The sequence below is a fragment of the Pseudophryne corroboree genome, chromosome 2, assembly GCF_028390025.1.
Source record: "Pseudophryne corroboree isolate aPseCor3 chromosome 2, aPseCor3.hap2, whole genome shotgun sequence".
Classification (NCBI taxonomy): domain Eukaryota; kingdom Metazoa; phylum Chordata; class Amphibia; order Anura; family Myobatrachidae; genus Pseudophryne; species Pseudophryne corroboree.
The window spans coordinates 550,262,269-550,281,938 of record NC_086445.1 but is presented as its reverse complement, the minus strand read 5'-3'; positions in this window follow the sequence as shown (position 1 = coordinate 550,281,938).

The following is a 19,670-nucleotide window of genomic DNA, read 5'->3' as shown; positions in this document are numbered from 1 at the left end:
TGGACGGACTGCCTGCCGACTGCCGACACAGAGGTAGCCACAGCCGTGAACTACCGCACTGTACACTGGTTGATAAAGAGATAGTAGTATACTCGTAACAACTAGTATGACACTATGACGGTATAAAGAATGAAAAAAAAACCACGGTTAGGTGGTATATATTATAATACAATTATGGATGGACGGACTGCCTGCCGAGTGCCGACACAGAGGTAGCCACAGCCGTGAACTACCGCACTGTACACTGGTTGATAAAGAGATAGTAGTATACTCGTAACAACTAGTATGACTGACTATGACGGTATAAAGAATGAAAAAAAAACCACGGTTAGGTGGTATATATTATAATACAATTATGGATGGACGGACTGCCTGCCGACTGCCGACACAGAGGTAGCCACAGCCGTGAACTACCGCACTGTACACTGGTTGATAAAGAGATAGTAGTATACTCGTAACAACTAGTATGACACTATGACGGTATAAAGAATGAAAAAAAAACCACGGTTAGGTGGTATATATTATAATACAATTATGGATGGACGGACTGCCTGCCGACTGCCGACACAGAGGTAGCCACAGCCGTGAACTACCGCACTGTACACTGGTTGATAAAGAGATAGTAGTATACTCGTAACAACTAGTATGACTATGACGACGGTATAAAGAAAGAAAAAAAAATACCACGGTTAGGTGGTATATAATTATACAATTATGGATGGACGGACTGCCTGCCGAGTGCCGACTGCCGACACAGAGGTAGCCACAGCCGTGAACTACCGCACTGTACTGTGTCTGCTGCTAATATAGACTGGTTGATAAAGAGATAGTATACAACAATATACTACTATACTGGTGGTCAGGCACTGGTCACCACTAGTCACACTGGCAGTGGCACTCCTGCAGCAAAAGTGTGCACTGTTTAATTTTAAATTAATATAATATTATGTACTCCTGGCTCCTGCTATAACAACCTGCAGTGCTCTCCAGTCTCCCCCACAATTATTATAAGCTTTTATACATTGATGTGCAGCACACTGGGCTGAGCTGAGTGCACACAGACTGAGTCACACTGTGTGACTGCTGTGTATCGTTTTTTTCAGGCAGAGAACGGATATAGCAGAGAACGGATATATTAAATAAAAGTTAACTTAACAACAACTGCACTGGTCACTGTGGTAAACTCTGTCTGCACAATCTCTCTCTCTCTCTCTCTTCTAATCTATTCTAATGGAGAGGACGCCAGCCACGTCCTCTCCCTATCAATCTCAATGCACGTGTGAAAATGGCGGCGACGCGCGGCTCCTTATATAGAATCCGAGTCTCGCGAGAATCCGACAGCGTCATGATGACGTTCGGGCGCGCTCGGGTTAACCGAGCAAGGCGGGAAGATCCGAGTCGCTCGGACCCGTGAAAAAAAAAGTGAAGTTCGTGCGGGTTCGGATTCAAAGAAACCGAACCCGCTCATCTCTATTAATAATGTGCAACATATGTGTAAAGGGCCACTATGTGTGTCATTATGTGTATAAGGGCATTAATAATGTGCGGCATATGTGTAACAGGGTACTACTGTATGTGTGTCATTATGTGTATAGGGGCACTAATAATGTGAAGCAAATGTGTAGGGGGCACTATGTGTGTCATTATGTGTATAAGGGCATTAATAATGTGTGGCATATGTGTAAGGGACATTATGTGTAAAAGGGCATTAATAAAGGTTGTCATAATGTGTAAGGTGCATTATGTTTATAAGGACATTAATGTGTCTCATATGTGTAAGGGGCATTACTGTGTGGAATTGTGTATAAATGCATTACTAATGTGTGGCATTATGTGTATAAGGTGCTCTGCTATGTGGCGTTGCAAATAGAAAGGGCACTACTGTGTCGTCTAATGTGAATAAAGAGCAATTCAGTGTGATGTAATGTGAATAAGGAGCAATTCAGTGTGATGTAATGTGAATAAGGGGCTCTACTGTGAGGAGTAACGTTTATAAGGTAAAGTGATACTACTGTGGGATTTAATATGAATTATGGACATTATCGCAAGATAAAATGTGAATAAAGTTGCAGTACTGTGTGGCGTAATTGGAATTGGGGTTACTATTGTGTGGCCATGCCCCTTCCCAGCAAGAAGATGCCCCTTTTTGGGCTGTGCGTTAAATGTGCGAACTGTTTCTATTTAAAATATAGGGGGTACAAGGACTGCTATGGGTGAGGGGTGATGGTGCTGGGAAAGAGGTGCAAGGTCAGAGGCAGAACCAGCGGTGGTGCTAGGGGGCACCAGCCAAAATCTTGCCTAGGGCATCATATTGGTTAGGGCCGGCTCTGAGTGTGATACAGGACAAAGGGAAGAGTGTGATACAGCGCAGGTGGAGGTAGTGTTATCAGATCTGGCCATAGGCATAGGCAAACTAGGCAATTGCCTATGGCATTTGATATGCCATGGGGCATCAGCAGCTTCTGCTGATTAAAATGATATGCGGCAGTGTGAGTGCTGTGTGCATGTGAGTGGGTTGGTTGTGCAGTAGTGTTCAGAATATGTGTATGGAGCATTATGTGTGTCATGTAAAAATGCATTAATAATGTGCAATATATGTGTAAGGGGCACTATGTGTGTCATTATGTGTATAAGGGCATTAATAATGTGCGGCATATGTGTAAAAGGGTACTACTGTATGTGTGTCATTATGTGTATAGGGGCACTAATAATGTGCAGCAAATGTGTAGGGGGCACTATGTGTGTCATTATGTGTATAAGGGCATTAATAATGTGCGGCATATGTGTAACAGGTACTACTGTATGTGTGTCATTATGTGTATAGGGGCGCTAATAATGTGCAGCAAATGTGTAGGGGGCACTATGTGTGTCATTATGTGTATAAGAGCATTAATAATGTGCAGCATATGTGTAAGGGACATTATGTGTAAAAGGGCATTAATAAAGGCTGTCACAATGTGTAAGGCGCATTATGTTTATAAGGACATTAATAATGTGTCTCATATGTGTAAGGGGCATTACTGTGTGGCATTATGTGTATAAGGTACTCTACTATGTGGCATTGCATATAGAAAGGGCACTACTGTGTCGTGTAATGTGAATAAAGAGCAATAGGGTGTGGTGTAATGTGAATAAGGAGCAATTCAGTGTGATGTAATATGAATAAGGGGCTCTACTGTGAGGAGTAACGTTTATAAGGTAAAGTGATACTACTGTGGGACGTAATATGAATTATGGACACTATCGCATGATCAAATGTGAATAAGGTTGCAGTACTGTGTGGCGTAATTGGAATTGGGGTTACTATTGTGTGGCCAGGCCCCCTGCCAGTAAAAACACACCCCTTTTTGGGCTGTGCGCCAAATGTGTGAACTGTTCCTATTAAAAATATAGGAGGTACAAACACCAAAATAAGGACTGATATGGATGAGGGGAGGTGGTGCTAGGAAAGAGGTGAAAGGTCAGAGGCGGAACCAGCGGTGGTGCTAGGGGGCACCAGCCAAAATCTTGCCTAGGGCATCATATTGGTTAGGGCCGGCTCTGAGTGTTATACAGGTCAAAGGGAAGAGTGTGATACAGCGCAGGTGGAGGTAGTGTGATACAGGACAAAGGGAAGAGTGTGATACAGCGCAGGTGGAGGTAGTGTGATACAGGACAAAGGGAAGAGTGTGATACAGCGCAGGTGGAGGTAGTGTGATACAGGACAAAGGGAAGAGTGTAATACAGCCCAGGTGGAGGTACTGTGATATAGGACAAAGGGAACAGTGTAGGGGGAAGAGTGTGATGCAGAGCAAAGTGGAGGGAGTGTGACGCAGCATAGAGGGAGGGAGTAATACAATACAGGGGGAGGGAGTGTGGCCAATGTGTTTAATTTTTTCCCTGTGGGAACCAATATGTTTGTTTTTTCCTGTCAGGGTGACAATGTTTTTTTTCCCTTTAGGAGCGCAAGTATGGACCAATTTGTTTCATTTTTTTTTTCCAGTGGTGGAACAATGTGTTTGAAAGTGGGCATCTCAGTACTTGCACATTCAGATGCATGCATGTACACCAAGGAAGGGTATTGCGGCAGCATTAACATAAAGGGGTCTATTTACTAAGCCTTAAAGGAGATAAAGTGGATGACGATACAGCTCCTGTTATGTAACAGGCTGGGTTTGAAAAAGTGGATGACGATACAGCTCCTGTTATGTAACAGGCTGGGTTTGAAAAATGACAGTTAGGAGCTTACTGGCTGGTAATTTATCTCTCTCCATTTTATCTCCACCCAAGGCTTAGTAAATAGACCCCAAAGTCGCAGATGCAACTGCAGCAAAATACACAAGGAAGGCCCAGACTGAGTCCAACTCTGAATCAGGCCCTATGAGGAGGGAGTATCCTACCCCCCTTGACAAACCCCACCCCCTCAACAGTCCCCCCTCCATTGAGAATGCTTCCAGAAATTTCCTGGGCTTGTTTTCCATCCTAATCCACCCTTGAACACACCCCACCCAAATCTACATCTCAATGCACATGTTACAGCTGCCCTACCTGTGGTGCAACATGGTTTTGCCCAATTACTTGCTTTTTGCTTTAGTTGCAAATCAGACCCATAATACAGAACTGCATTGTTGTTGTCAGGTCTCTGGGATTTTATGAACACGTATCAGGAAAAGGAGGGTTGGCTTGGGTATTAGGAGAATGCTGGAAGCTGGGAGGCCTGATGAGGCTCCTCCTCATGTGAGAGATGACTGAGTATCAGGGTTTGCTGTGTATAGTCAGGTAATCAGAGCCAGCCCTAACCAATATGATGCCCTAGGCAAGATTTTGGCTGGTGCCCCCTAGCACCACCGCTGGTTTTGCCTCTGACCTTGCACCTCTTTCCCAGCACCATCACCCCTCACCCATAGCAGTCCTTGTATCCCCTATATTTTAAATAGGAACAGTTTGCACATTTGACGCACAGCCCAAAAAGGGGCATCTTCTTTCTGGGAAGGGGCATGGCCACACAATAGTAACCCCAATTCCAATTACGCCACACAGTGCTGCAACTTTATTCACATTTTATCTTGCGATAGTGTCCATAATTCATATTACATCCCACAGTAGTATCACTTTACCTTATAAACGTTACTCCTCACAGTAAAGCCCCTTATTCACATTACATCACACTGAATTGCTCCTTATTCACATTACATCACACCTTATTGCTCTTTATTCACATTAGACGACACAGTAGTGCCCTTTTTATATGCAATGCCACATAGTAGAGCACCTTAAACACATAATGCCACACAGTAATGCCCCTTACACATATGAGACACATTAATGTCCTTATAAACATAATGCACCTTACACATTATGGCAACCTTTATTAATGCCCTTTTACACATAATGTCCCTTACACATATCTGCACATTATTAATGCCCTTATACACATAATGACACACATAGTGCCCCCTACACATTTGCTGCACATTATTAGTGCCCCTATACACATAATGACACACATACAGTAGTACCCTGTTACACATATGCCGCACATTATTAATGCCCTTATACACATAATGACACACATAGTGGCCCTTTACACATATGTTGCACATTATTAATGCATTTTTACATGACACACATAATGCTCCTTACACATATTCTGAACACTACTGCACAACTAACCCACTCACATGCACACAGCACTCACACTTCCACTAACACTGTGACCTCTGTCTCTGCTTGGATACAGATGTGTCCTCACAAATCTTGCATCAATGCTAACGTCGGGCACCTTTTTTTTAATGAAAATGCATCTTATTTGCATTGCTATGTGGCTAGGATGCACAAGCAGCTTCTGCTGATTAAACTGACATGCAGCATGCCTATATACTGTGTGAGACTGTGGCTGTATCTGCATATGAAATGCTACATACAGAATATAGGCATGCCGCATATCATTTTAATCAGCAGAAGCTGATGATGCCCCTAGGCATATCAAATGCCCTAGGCAATTGCCTAGTTTGCCTATGCCTATGGCCGGCTCTGCAGGTAATAGTGGGGAAGTGCTATATGGGCCACACACAGTCCTGGATGGATGCTGGTAAATAGTATAGGGACATCAAGTAAAGTGGATGTAAACACTTGCAGAAAAGAGAGTTCCGCTCATTCTAGTAATTGAGTGTTTGGGAAAATGAATACACCACACTGGGCTTACTAGATGAGTGTATAGCGTAGAACAAGAACCTTTACTTGCTGGATAAAGGGGGTCATTCCGAGTTGTTCGCTCGTTGCCGATTTTCGCTATGCTGCGATTTGTTGCTAATTGCGCATGCGCTTAGTTATTTAACTAAAAACTTAGCAGTTTTGCTGTGGATCCTGCGGCGCTTTTCAGTCGCACTGCTGATCGGTGAATGATTGACAGGAAAGGGGCGTTTCTGGGTGGTAACTGACCGTTTTCCGGGAGTGTGCTAAAAACGCAGGCGTGTCAGGGAAAAACGTGGGAGTGTCTGGAGAAACGGGGGAGTGGCTGGCCGAACGCAGGGCGTGTTTGTGACGTCAAACCAGGAACTAAACGGACTGAGGTGATCGCAATCTAGGAGTAGGTCTGGAGCTACTCAGAAACTGCAAATAATTATTTAGTAGCAGTTCTGCTAATCTTTTGTTTGCTATTCTGCTAACCTAAGATACACTCCCAGAGGGCGGCGGCCTAGCGTGTGCAATGCTGCTAAAAGCAACTAGCGAGCGAACAACTCGGAATGAGGGCCAAAATGCACAATGTAGAATGGTTACTGATACTTGCAGACTGAAGTGCGCTGCATAGAATGGTTACTTGTACTTGCAGACTGTAGTGCACTGTGCAGAATAATTACTGATAATTGCAGACTGAAGTGCACTATGCAGAATGGTTACTGATACGTGCAGACTGTAGTGCACTGTGCAGAATAGTTACTGACAATTGCAGACTGAAGTGCACTGCATAGAATGGATACTGGTACTTGAAGATTGAAGTGCACTGTGAAGAATAAATACTGGTACTTGCAGACTGACATGCACTGTGAAAAATGGAGACTAATACTAGCTGGAATTAGAAGACAGGAACACAACTAGGAACTTGAACACACCAAGAAATAATGGCCGAAGCCAGTAGCAGCTCACGAGTGAAGTTGTGGCTCTGGTCTGTTCACTGAGACAGCAAATAGGGAGCCCTATCCCTGGATAGGCACCTTTGGTCAGCTGGTCCTAGAACAGCTTCTAGAGTCAGTTGACTGGAATTAAGATAGCACAAATATACCACAGATATGAGAGATGATAATAGAAATATGCCTACCATAATTTGCAGATACAAGACTCAGGGAAGTCTGCGGGAGCCCCTGCAGCCTGCGGGAGCCCCTAAGGCCTGGAAGCGTCACTGACGCGTCAGGTACTGGGGCCTGGAAGCTTGATGTGTGACAATTCGTGGCAAAGAATGAATTATTTATTAATTTCATTAATTTACATTTTTTTGTTGCATTTTAATTTTTATACAAAGTGTCAATATTTGAAGTAACACTATGCAATTAAAGTTAAAGCTGAATAAACTTATAAGCATGTACAAAATGTCAAAACAATCAGAATAATAATAAATGCAATGTAAATGTAACCCCTACGCCTTCAGGCACTTCAACACACCTGGAGGGTAAAGGTCTTGTTAAACCTCACAGACATCTCACCTTTTCTGGAATATCTCCATGACAAAGTTGCAGTCAGCTTCTAAATGGGTCAGTTCAGGGCATCAGGGGTAGACTCGGAAAACCCCTATATAGTTTCTTAAAATTAGAGCTGAACGGACCCCGTGATTTGGTTCTGGCAAAACCACCCCCCAAGTGTTTTGGTTTGCATTCAGTTTTTTGTTCAGTTTCAAATCGATTAAAAATCTATATTCATTGATTTAAAAAAAAAAAAAAATCGATAAAAATTGGTAAACTCTGTCGGGTTTCGTGTGGCTCTCTCACTCCTTATACTTGTTCTAATATATTATGTGTGAATTTCGTATTTATACCAATTCTGACATTGTTTTCTATGTACATTTTTGTACTGTATTCATTTTTGTCTACAGTTCATATGCAGTTCTCCAAAAAAAATCCTTTGGAAAATAAAAATCAATAAAATCATGTACAGTATATTGGACCTGTTTATATGCAATCCTCCAAAACCCGAATTAGTTTTTACATCCGACTTCCAAACTGACAACAGACCTGAGTCGGGACTTGGTTCCACTTAGAACCAAACATCTCTATTTGAAAAACTGGTGTGGATCATTAGATCGACAATGTTTTGATCTGTCGACCTAGCACATGTCGACCTAGAAACCCTGTCGACCTTCCAACCCTGTCGACCTAGTGACTGTCGACCTATAGTGGTCGACCTAAACATTGTCGACCTAGACAGTGTCGATCTTCAGACCGGACCCAGGAATAAACAAAAACACATGCAAAGGTGAAAGGAATAGGCTTCCAGTTTCATTGTGCATGTGTGAACTGGTAAATCCAGGTTACAACAACTAGGGTCATAAAAGTGATAAGATCTTTGCCCTTGTCTGAAAGACTCTCAAATTCACTGTACTCTTTCTGGGGTCTATTCATGAAGCAGTGAAAGAGTGAAAAAGTGAGTCTGTGGAGAAGTTGCCCAAGGTAAACAATCAGCTGCTCCGTACAATTGGATTGTATGCAAATTATAAATGTTACTTCAATGCTGATTGGTTGCCATGGGCAGTGTCTCCACTGGCTCACTTCTCCACACTTTTCACTGCTTCATGAATAGACCCCTCTGTATCTTCTCCCATCGCCAGTACTTACAGATGTGCCCACATACACCTTTCCAAAATTTTTAATACATCCAATTGCTACTCGTGGAGAGGCAGCTTAGCCCTTCTATGTACCTATTTACCATAAGCGTGTTCTGTTTAGTCTCTCTGCCCTTTCCATGGGGATCGGTATGAAATACCTACAATCAAAACCCGATGGTCAAAATCCCAACAGCAATTGACCAACGGTCAAAATCCCGACAAGGTCAAAATCCCGACATGGACAAAATACCAACATTTAAAATACAGACAAGGTCAAAATACCGACATGTAAAATGTTGACAAGTCAAAATGTCGATACAAGTTTTTCATTGTTTTGGGTGCGTATGTCGACCTAGGTCGACATGGACACCATATTGAGTGTACCACGTCCCCTCGCATGGCTCGCTGCGCTCGCCATGCTTTGGGAACGGTGCCTCGCTGCACTCGGCACACTATTGTATTCCCCCTCCAGGTCCACTGGGATGGTAAAGTATGAACAAGTCGGTTTCAATGAAAAAATAATGAAAAATGTATGTCGACTTTTTGACCTTGTCGGTATTTTGACCAAGTCGGGATTTTGACTGTCGGTCAATTGCGGTCGGTATTTTGATCGTCGGGATTTTGATTGTCGGTAAATTGACTGCATCTCCTTTCCATGTGCTCCAGACTCAACAGGTGACCTCTCTGAACAGGCATGCTGGCTACAGTATGGCCGCATCACCTCCCTCCTCGGACAAACTTTCTTTCCCTTTATCTTATTGTGATATTTGCTCCGACCCACTGATTTTTGGTGGGAATTGATGCCACTACCTGTCTTCATATAGCTTGCCATTACTGGGTGTTGCACAAGTTACAATTACCTGGCACTCTGTCCAGCATTTCAATTAACTTTCTGGATCCAAATGACACTGGTAAGCAGGTTTACAGTATAAGGCAATGCATTGAGATTTGTATGACTCTAATGCATCCTCTGCTAAGATAAAATCAGAATCAGGTTTATTAGCCAGGTGTACTCACATACACAGGAATTTTTCTGTGGTACAATGCATCGCCAAGCAGTAACATGAAGGGGGAACACATAGCATAAGAAGGGGGAAAAACGTAGCATACATTACAAACATTACACGTATGAGATCATACTGCACATTAGAACTGTACAATAGATTCGACATATTAGACATATTATACATGTTAGACTTTTTATATATTGTTCAGCTGGTGGACAGCTAGTGGGAAGCAGCTTTTAATGGATCTGGTCGACTTTGCAGGAATGGGCCTATAGCGTCTGCCTGATGGAAGTGGTTCAAACAGTTTGTGACCTGGGTGGCTGCATATCTGCCACGATTTTCTCCGCTCGCTTCCTGACCCAACTATCTTTATAGCTATCCTCACCACCCTTTGCAGCCTCCATCTGTCACTCTCATTGGCAGCTCTATACTGTGATCGAGGAATATAGGACCGATTCTGAGATCGCTGTGTAGAAGATGAGCTGCAGCTTCTGCGGGATGTTGAATTTCCTGAGTTGCCTCAGACAGAACATCCGCTGCTAGCCCTTCTTTATGACAGTGCTTATGTTCGGTCCCCATTTGAGGTCTCGGGAAATTTTTTACCCTAGGAGTTTGAAGGAGTCGACCCACGAAACCACGCTGTCGGCTATTACGAGTGGTTGCATGGCATTGGGTTTCCTTCTGAAGTCCACCACCATCTTAACTATTTTGAGGGGATTTAGGTCAAGGTTGTTCCTGCCGCACCACTGAAATGGATTAACATAAAGGCCTGTTTTAAATCTTAATTTGGATTGAGGGCCGGGTAACAAAACTTGGACCTCAAATCACCTTGCTAACTCTATTTCACATGAATTGTGTCAATATTTGTCAGAGGGCTGTAGGTCTTGAGGTCTCACATTATCTTAATTGGTCATGCCCCCATATCCATGTCATGGGTCGGATCCCCTCCTTTTTGAAAAAAAAAAATGGTCTCCTGTTTATCTGGAACAGGTAGGGCTGAGATATAAAAGCTGTTTTAGATCTTTATATGAAATATAGATGAGGTGTTTTTTCAATATTATAAAGACCTTTATATTTCCTATGCATAGCATAACTTCTTCTGACCTCCTTGTCCACAGAAGCTTGTCTGTCTTGTTATATCTATGCTAAAATAAAATTAAACTCTATTTTTATATTTAAAAAAATGAGACTGTTACTAGGAAGTTCATTTATTGGCGGAAGTGGACACCAGAGCATGCATGTAGAGTAGGCTTAGTGGTGACAAGACAAGGCTACATTAAACTGGGGTTACAATTATGAATAAGGGAACTGGGCTGGTTTAGCAATGATAAATGGGTTTCCAATTTGATAGTTTGAGATGCTCTATTATTAGAGCTCCTGCCATATTAATAATATAAGTATCTGTTACTTTAAGAACAAAGTGTACTATGACAAGGCGACAGTTAGAAAGGAAAGATGGCTGGTGTTAATATTAGCTGTTCCATATATAATTTTCTGATTACTTTTTTTCTACACTAACGCTTCCCAGGGTGGGCGAGAATTCAGGGAGAAAATCAGTTGCAAAGACAACAGGATAAAGACATTTCACCTAACCTTACATTGTTATACAGTATTTCTTTGTGTCAATCTGTCATTTTGTTTGCTTTCTGGCGGGAGACCCTGGCATGTTCATCAGCATCCATTTTAGTATGGAAAGCAGGGATGGACTGAGGCTATACTGTACATCGGCCTGGCATTCTTTCCATGCATGCGATCTATTTGCAAATATACTTTAAATGGTGTTTTGTTGTGATTTTCACTCAGGTTTGATAATGATGCTGCGAAAGAGAGATCATGGTATTCTGAATCACAGGTCATGGATCCTTGGATTTTCCAGACATTGTACTATTAATTTTAATTTATGTTTTCTTGCTCTCTTTATATTAATACTGCATATATAATGTATATGTTTGTTACCATTTTGTTTATTACAAGTACCCCCCATACTTATATATATATATATTTATATATATATATATATATATGCGTGTGCGCGTGTGTGTGCGTATGTCTCTCTCTCTCTCTCTCTATATATATATATATATATATATTTATTCCCATATCAGAGTCTTAAAGAAACTTCGCCTAAATGTTTTCAGTATGACAGGAAAACTGTGAGACCGTGACTGCATACATTTTTAGATTGTAAGCTCGTAAGAGCAGGGACTTCTTTCCTCATGTGCCTTTCCTTTACTTAATTACACTATCTTATACTCCTTACCAGTGGTCGAAGTGGAAATTTTGAAGTGGGGTAGTGGTCACACAAAAGGGGGCGTGTCCAGTGTAGTAGAACACCGTATACTATCTAGTACTGGTGCTCATTTTACCTTATAGCACACGGTACGAGCTGAAATTCACATTATAGCACACGGTACAAGCCGAAATTCACATTATAGCACACGGTACGAGCCGAAAATCACATTATAGCACACTGAATGAGCCGAAATTCACATTGTAGCACACTGAATGAGCAGAAATTCACATTATAGCACACTGAATGAGCAGAAATTCACATTATAGAACCCTGAATGAGCCGAAATTCACAATATAGCACACTGAATGAGCTGGAATTCACATTGTAGCACACTGAATGAGCCGAAATTCACATTGTAGCACACTGAATGAGCCGAAATTCACATTATAGCACACTGAATGAGCCGAAATTCACATTATAGCACACTGAATGAGCTGAAATTGTGACAGCAGGGACAGTCAGAGTGACGTCAGGGAGAGAGAGTGACGACAGTGATGACAGGGAGAGAGAGTGATGACAGGGAGAGAGAGTGATGACAGTGACAGCAGGAAGAGAGAGAGTGACAGTAGGGACAGGGACGGTAACGACAGGGAGAGAGGTGACAGCAGGGGAACATTACCTCATTTGTTGCTGGTGGCTGGCGACGGTGAGCGGCTGGCGGCGGTGAGCGGCATGTGGTGGGCGGCTGGCATTGGCGGGTGGCTGGTGGCGGTGAGCGGCTGTGAGCTAGTACAGCACTCTACACAGCCGCCGGTCGCCGCGCAGGGACGGGGAGCAACATGTGCAGCAGGATGGCCACTTCCCTCGCCTCCTGCTGCACTTTAATGTCCTCATTTCCGGGCCAGTGGAAGAAGTGGCGGTATACCATACCGCCGTATACCGCCCCACTTCGACCACTGCTCCTTTCTCCCTTTGATGGCACCTAACCCCAGGTTTTCTGTACCTGTCCTATATTGTCTTGAACTGTAAGTGCTGTTTTCTTGTTTGCTCATTTGATTATGTACTGTGTAATGGGCGCTGCGGATCCCTTGTGGCACCATATAAATAAAGGATATTACAGGTTGAGTATCCCTTATCCAAAATGCTTGGGACCAGAGGTATTTTGGATATTGGATTTTTCCGTATTTTGGAATAATTGCATACCATAATGAGATATCATGGTGATGGGACCTAAATCTAAGCACAGAATGCATTTATGTTTCATATACACCTTATACACACCGCCTGAAGGTACTTTTAGCCAATATGTTTTGTAACTTTGTGCATTAAACAAAGTGTGTCTACATTCACACAATTCATTTATGTTTCATATACACCTTATACACACAGCCTGAAGGTCATTTAATACAATATTTTTAATAACTTTGTGTATTAAACAAAGTTTGTGTACATTGAGCCATCAAAAAACAAAGTTTTCACTATCTCACTCTCAGTCAAAAAAGTCCGTATTTCGGAATATTTGGATATGGGATACTCAACCTGTAATAATAATAATAATAATAATAATAATAATAATAATACATGGAATATTAAGAAAACTATAGGATAAAGATTATTAATGTAACTGTCACGTGAACAGTGGAATTCATAGGCTTCAGTAAAAGAAGAGTTTAGAATACAAATGTTGAAGGTAATAAAGGAGATATATAGTCTTAATTAAAGACATATTACCATTGTTTGTATTTATATATGTAGGTATTGACTTTTGTATGGGAAGCTGCAATATATGCAGAAGAAACAGAACAATATATACAAAGGTCTTGGAATAAATACAATGGCAGTTACAGTAAATATGATATTTAAAGCATTGCAGGAATCAGGACTCCGCCCTATAGAACAGTTGTATGTTGATATAATATCCATACCTTTTCCCCACTGACTTATTTCATTAGCCAAAGAGTAGGACAGGGAGCCGGCATATTATACTTTTAAAAATAATCCTGCATTATGTCTGATTTCAAAAGCTGTCTATCAGCAAGAAGTCAATACTAGAAATGGATGCTTCTCCCAAGTGCCTTATTTCTGTCTGCTTGCTTCTTTATACATTGTAAGGCTAATTTAGTAACCACAAACATTGCTGACCTCCCTATGTTTTAATTTGTACAAATACAAATTAAAGGTCTATGTGGAACATTAAAATGGTGTATCTCGAGCTCTCAGTCCTGAGAACTGTCCATCTTAGAGAAGCATGTGCCTACATCTGTTGGTTTATTACGGATTCATGTGAAAATTCAGACAATGACAAGAATAAAAACATCACTTCAAAGTACAAGCTACATTAGGATCACCTGTCTTAATTATTTTCAACTTTTTTTCTAGAAAATCCAGCACAGTTTAGCTTCAATTATGCCCAGAAGGCAGGGGACGTCAGCGCTGTCTTTCTTATATATTCCTTTTTGTAGCTGATAGTATTTGGTACATTGTCGGAAGTCACTTTAAACATTATAACATAATTAGATCAAGCTGGCAACCTCAGGTGAAGGTTTTTCACTAGAGATGTATGAAATTGCGGAAACATGTCTAGCTTATAGAGCTTCACTGAGCAAGAATCCTTTACAAAGATGCCAGGTGCGTTGAAACGCATTGGATAAGTGACCTGGGATAGACTTACACATATTCCATACAGCATTGTTTTGGTCCCATCAGGAGCATGAGACAACCTGACTATTTGTGCTGATGTATGGTGTCTATGATCCCTATTTGTTATATTTTAATATTTTGATGGAAATCGCTGTGTTGAATAAATGAAGTACTGTTTTTACCCGATGGGTGGACAAACCATTAGTTGTTATCCAGCTTGATATTCCAAGTGACAGAGAAAAGAAACCTTTATATGCATTTACACTAGAAATGTGCGGCGGACACTTTTCGGGTTTTGTGTTTTGGTTTTGCATCTGGATCCCCGCTCGTGTTTTGGATCTGGATTGGTTTTGCCAAAACCACCCTTTCATGTTTTGGTTTTGGACCTGGATGATTTTTTGAAAAAACATAAAAATAGCTAAAATCACAGAAATTGGGGATAATTTTGATCCTACGGTATTATTAACCTCAATAACATTAATTTCCACTCATTTGCAGTCTATTCTGAACACCTCACAATATTGTTTTTAGGCCAAAAGGTTGCACTGAGGTAGCTAGATGACTAAGCTAAGTGACACAAGTGAGCGGCAAAAACACCTGGCCCATCTAGGAGTGGCACTGCAGTGTTAGACAGGATGGCAGTTTTAAAAACTAGGCCCCAAAGAGCACATAATGCAAAGAAAAAAACAAGGTGCAATGAGGTAGCTATATGACTAAGCTAAGCGAAACAAGTGGGCGGCACAAACACCTGGCCCATCTAGGAGTAGCACTGCAGTGGCAGACAGGATGGTAGTTTAAAAAACTAGACCCCCAAAGAGCACATAATGCAAAGAAAAAAAAGAGGTGCAAGATGGAATTGTCTTGGGCCCTCCCACCCACCCTTATGTTGTTTAAACAGGGCATGCACAGATTAATAAACCCATCATTTCAGCGACAGGTGGTCCCCCTGAAAAAAGCTCGCTAAATTCTCCAAATCATAGCTAGCTACAAACATACCACCTCCATATTTGATGACTTTTCACATTATGAGAAGAGGCAAGAGGAAGAGGACAGTGTCAAGAAGGTGATTAAAAATTAGAGAGGCACATGCAGTCAGGAATAACACACAGGCTTTCACCTCCACTCCTATATTTGTGTGGATCAGAAAGGACTTCAAACAAGCAAATATTTAATTATTAATTACCATATTAATGGACAAACTGAAAAACCAGGGGCCAAAGCCTCCTTCTCCATTTTAAGGGATTAAGATAATCTCGGATTTAATGCTGGGATGCAAATAAACTAGTGTTTACCACAGGATCAAGACTGGATTTTTTCCCCTCCACGGAGTCTGGAGACTTATTTTGTGAAAATCTTGTGGTTGTCTTTTTTTACCATTTTTTTATTGCATTTTTATTTACATATTTTGTGGCAGATGCCTAATTTTTGTTTTTCACAGCTCCCAGTTACACACATGTGAGCATACCTGTGTGTCCCAGTTACACGTATGTAAGCATACCTGTGTGTCTTGTTTATTTTATTCATATTAATCACTAAGCACGACTATACAGTAATTGTTTTTGTTATTGAGCCCCTGCCCTAGTGGAGCTTACCGCTCTACAGTCTAAACTCATTTCATACTGTAAGTAGGACTGTGGGAGGAAGCAATGCTGACCTCCATGCCCACAGCATGCCTCAGCCTGGCAAGCCAGACATCTTTCTGGCTTGTAAGCCTCCATACTGGGCCTTATCCAGTAACTGTTTGTGCCCCACAGGATCTCCTGGCCCATCTAGTGCTGCAGTGCAATGGAAAGCTGATGCAATGCAAGATTACTGAAACTCTGTTCTTCTAATACCGCAAGGTCTTGTGATAACTCTACGCAGCCCTTAGGAAAAGAAGATCCCTGTACAACAAATACGCATCTTCTAAATAAATAATGACAAAATGTGGATCAGTAATAATAAATCAAAATTAAGGTTGACTAATTGGAGTCCCTAACATGAAATAATTGAGAAGAACCTCTCTCTAAAGCTCTGGCAGAAAACATCATATTTACCTCTCTGGCAGTTATGCCAGTCTTTTCTGAGTCACACTGACTTTGGCCACAAATGTGGTGTCTTCCCACTTTATTTAAAAACACTTCAGCAATTTCCATTTCCACCTTTGCGGCTAGTTTTCACAAATCTGTTTGTGATGTTGAAGCTTGTTATCTGCTCTAGGCTTTCATTTAAACCCTGGATTAAGTACAACAGCATGGCAGACAGGCAACAGCACCCTTGGACTTAAACGGCAGTGGGGCAGCACCACTGGACTGATAGGGCAGAGGGGCAGCACCCCATATAGGGCAGCACCCCTGGAATGATGTGGTAAACAAAAGACGTGCAAGATGAAATTGTCCTTGGGCCCTCCCACCCACCCTTATGTTGTATAAACTGGACATGCACACTTTAACAAACCAATCATTTCAGCAACAGGGTCTGCCACATGACTGTGGCTGAAATGATTGGTTTGTTTGGGCCCTCACCAAAAAAGAAGAAAATGGAAATTACTCTGCGCTATGAAACACTCTGTGTAATAAGTATGTGCGGTCTGTCATGGAGAATAATTGACTCAGTGGGACTCAATATGGATAAAAATGAATTGTTTTATCCAAAATGTTTATAAACAACACATATAACATATAACAAAACACACAGTTAGTAGCGATTTAGTAACTCTTAAACAAGAGATAACAAGTTAATAGTAAACATGAAATAAAAACTTATTGGTTAGCAATTAAAGCTATTCAATTTCTCTTCAACAAGAGATATTGATATGCAAATATTTATAAAGCATGCAATAAAATCAAGTTAAGAATGAAGCTCTCTCAGATGGTACAAAAGTCATTACACTGGCATCCCAGTGTGTTTATGGAGTAAATGTCCCGCAAAAAAATTCACAGTATCATTAGTCTAGTGAGAACAACGTGTACTCAGATAATATTTACGCACGTGCTGGTTCCTGATTAAATGCAGGGTCCTGTTGGCAATGATGCACGTGGTGTGGATGTTACAGTATAATTACTGCCTTAAAACACTGGCTGTGGCAGCCCCGCTGGGAGTCTTGGCATGTCTCTGCTATCTGACGAGCGCCATCCACTGGTACGTTGTGCGGCTGTCAGTGGTTGTGCTGTATAATCTGGACCCCACGGCGGGGGTCAGGCAGGGCTCAGCCGACGAGCAGCAGTGAGTTCTTACAGCAGTGTGCGGAAACGCTACCCGCTGGTATACTTTGTAGCCGCCGGCAGTTGCACTGTGTAATATGGACCTCACAGCGGAGGTCAGGCAAAGTTCAGCCGACGAACAGCAGTATATTCCTACAGCGGTATGCAGGAGATGTCAGAAACTGTGAAGTAGTTGATGTAGCGGTGAAGACCAAATGGAGAGCATGAGTAAGAAAAGTGGGTGTTCAGATAGAAGGGTGTCAGACTTCGGATTGGTTTTGCCAAAACCACCCTTTCATGTTTTGGTTTTGGACCTGGATGATTTTTTGAAAAAACATAAAAATAGCTAAAATCACAGAAATTGGGGGTAATTTTGATCCTACGGTATTATTAACCTCAATAACATTAATTTCCACTCATTTGCAGTCTATTCTGAACACCTCACAGCTCACAATATTGTTTTTAGGCCAAAAGGTTGCACTGAGGTAGCTAGATGACTAAGCTAAGTGACACAAGTGAGCGGCACTAACACCTGGCCCATCTTGGAGTGGCACTGCAGTGTTAGACAGGATGTCAGTTTTAAAAACTAGGCCCCAAAGAGCACATAATGCAAAGAAAAAAACGAGGTGCAATGAGGTAGCTATATGACTAAGCTAAGCGAAACAAGTGGGCGGCACAAACACCTGGCCCATCTAGGAGTAGCACTGCAGTGGCAGACAGGATGGTAGTTTAAAAAACTAGACCCCCAAAGAGCACATAATGCAAAGAAAAAAAAGAGGTGCAAGATGGAATTGTCTTGGGCCCTCCCACCCACCCTTATGTTGTTTAAACAGGGCATGCACAGATTAATAAACCCATCATTTCAGCGACAGGTGGTCCCCCTGAAAAAAGCTTGCTAAGTTCTCCAAATCATAGCTAGCTACAAACATACCACCTCCATATTTGATGACTTTTCACATTATGAGAAGAGGCAAGAGGAAGAGGACAGTGTCAAGAAGGTGATTAAAAATTAGAGAGGCACATGCAGTCAGGAATAACACACAGGCTTTCACCTCCACTCCTATATTGGTGTGGAACAGAAAGGACTTCAAACAAGCAAATATTTAATTATTAATTACCATATTACTGGACAAACTGAAAAACCAGGGGCCAAAGCCTCCTTCTCCATTTTAAGGGATTAAGATAATCTCGGATTTAATGCTGGGATGCAAATAAACTAGTGTTTACCACAGGATCAAGACTGGATTTTTTCCCCTCCACGGAGTCTGGAGACTTATTTTGTGAAAATCTTGTGGTTGTCTTTTATTATAATTTTTTTATTGCATTTTTATTTACATATTTTGTAGCAGATGCCTAATTTTTGTTTTTTACAGCTCCCAGTTACACACATGTGAGCATACCTGTGTGTCCCAGTTACACGTATGTAAGCATACCTGTGTGTCTTGTTTATTTTATTCATATTAATCACTAAGCACGACTATACAGTAATTGTTTTTGTTATTGACCCCCTGCCCTAGTGGAGCTTACCGCTCTACAGTCTAAACTCATTTCATACTGTAAGTAGGACTGTGGGAGGAAGCAATGCTGACCTCCATGCCCACAGCATGCCTCAGCCTGGCAAGCCAGACATCTTTCTGGCTTGTAAGCCTCCATACTGGGCCTTATCCAGTAACTGTTTGTGCCCCACAGGAGCTCCTGGCCCATCTAGTGCTGCAGTGCAATGGAAAGCTGATGCAATGCAAGATTACTGAAACTCTGTTCTTCTAATACCGCAAGGTCTTGTGATAACTCTATGCAGCCCTTAGGAAAAGAAG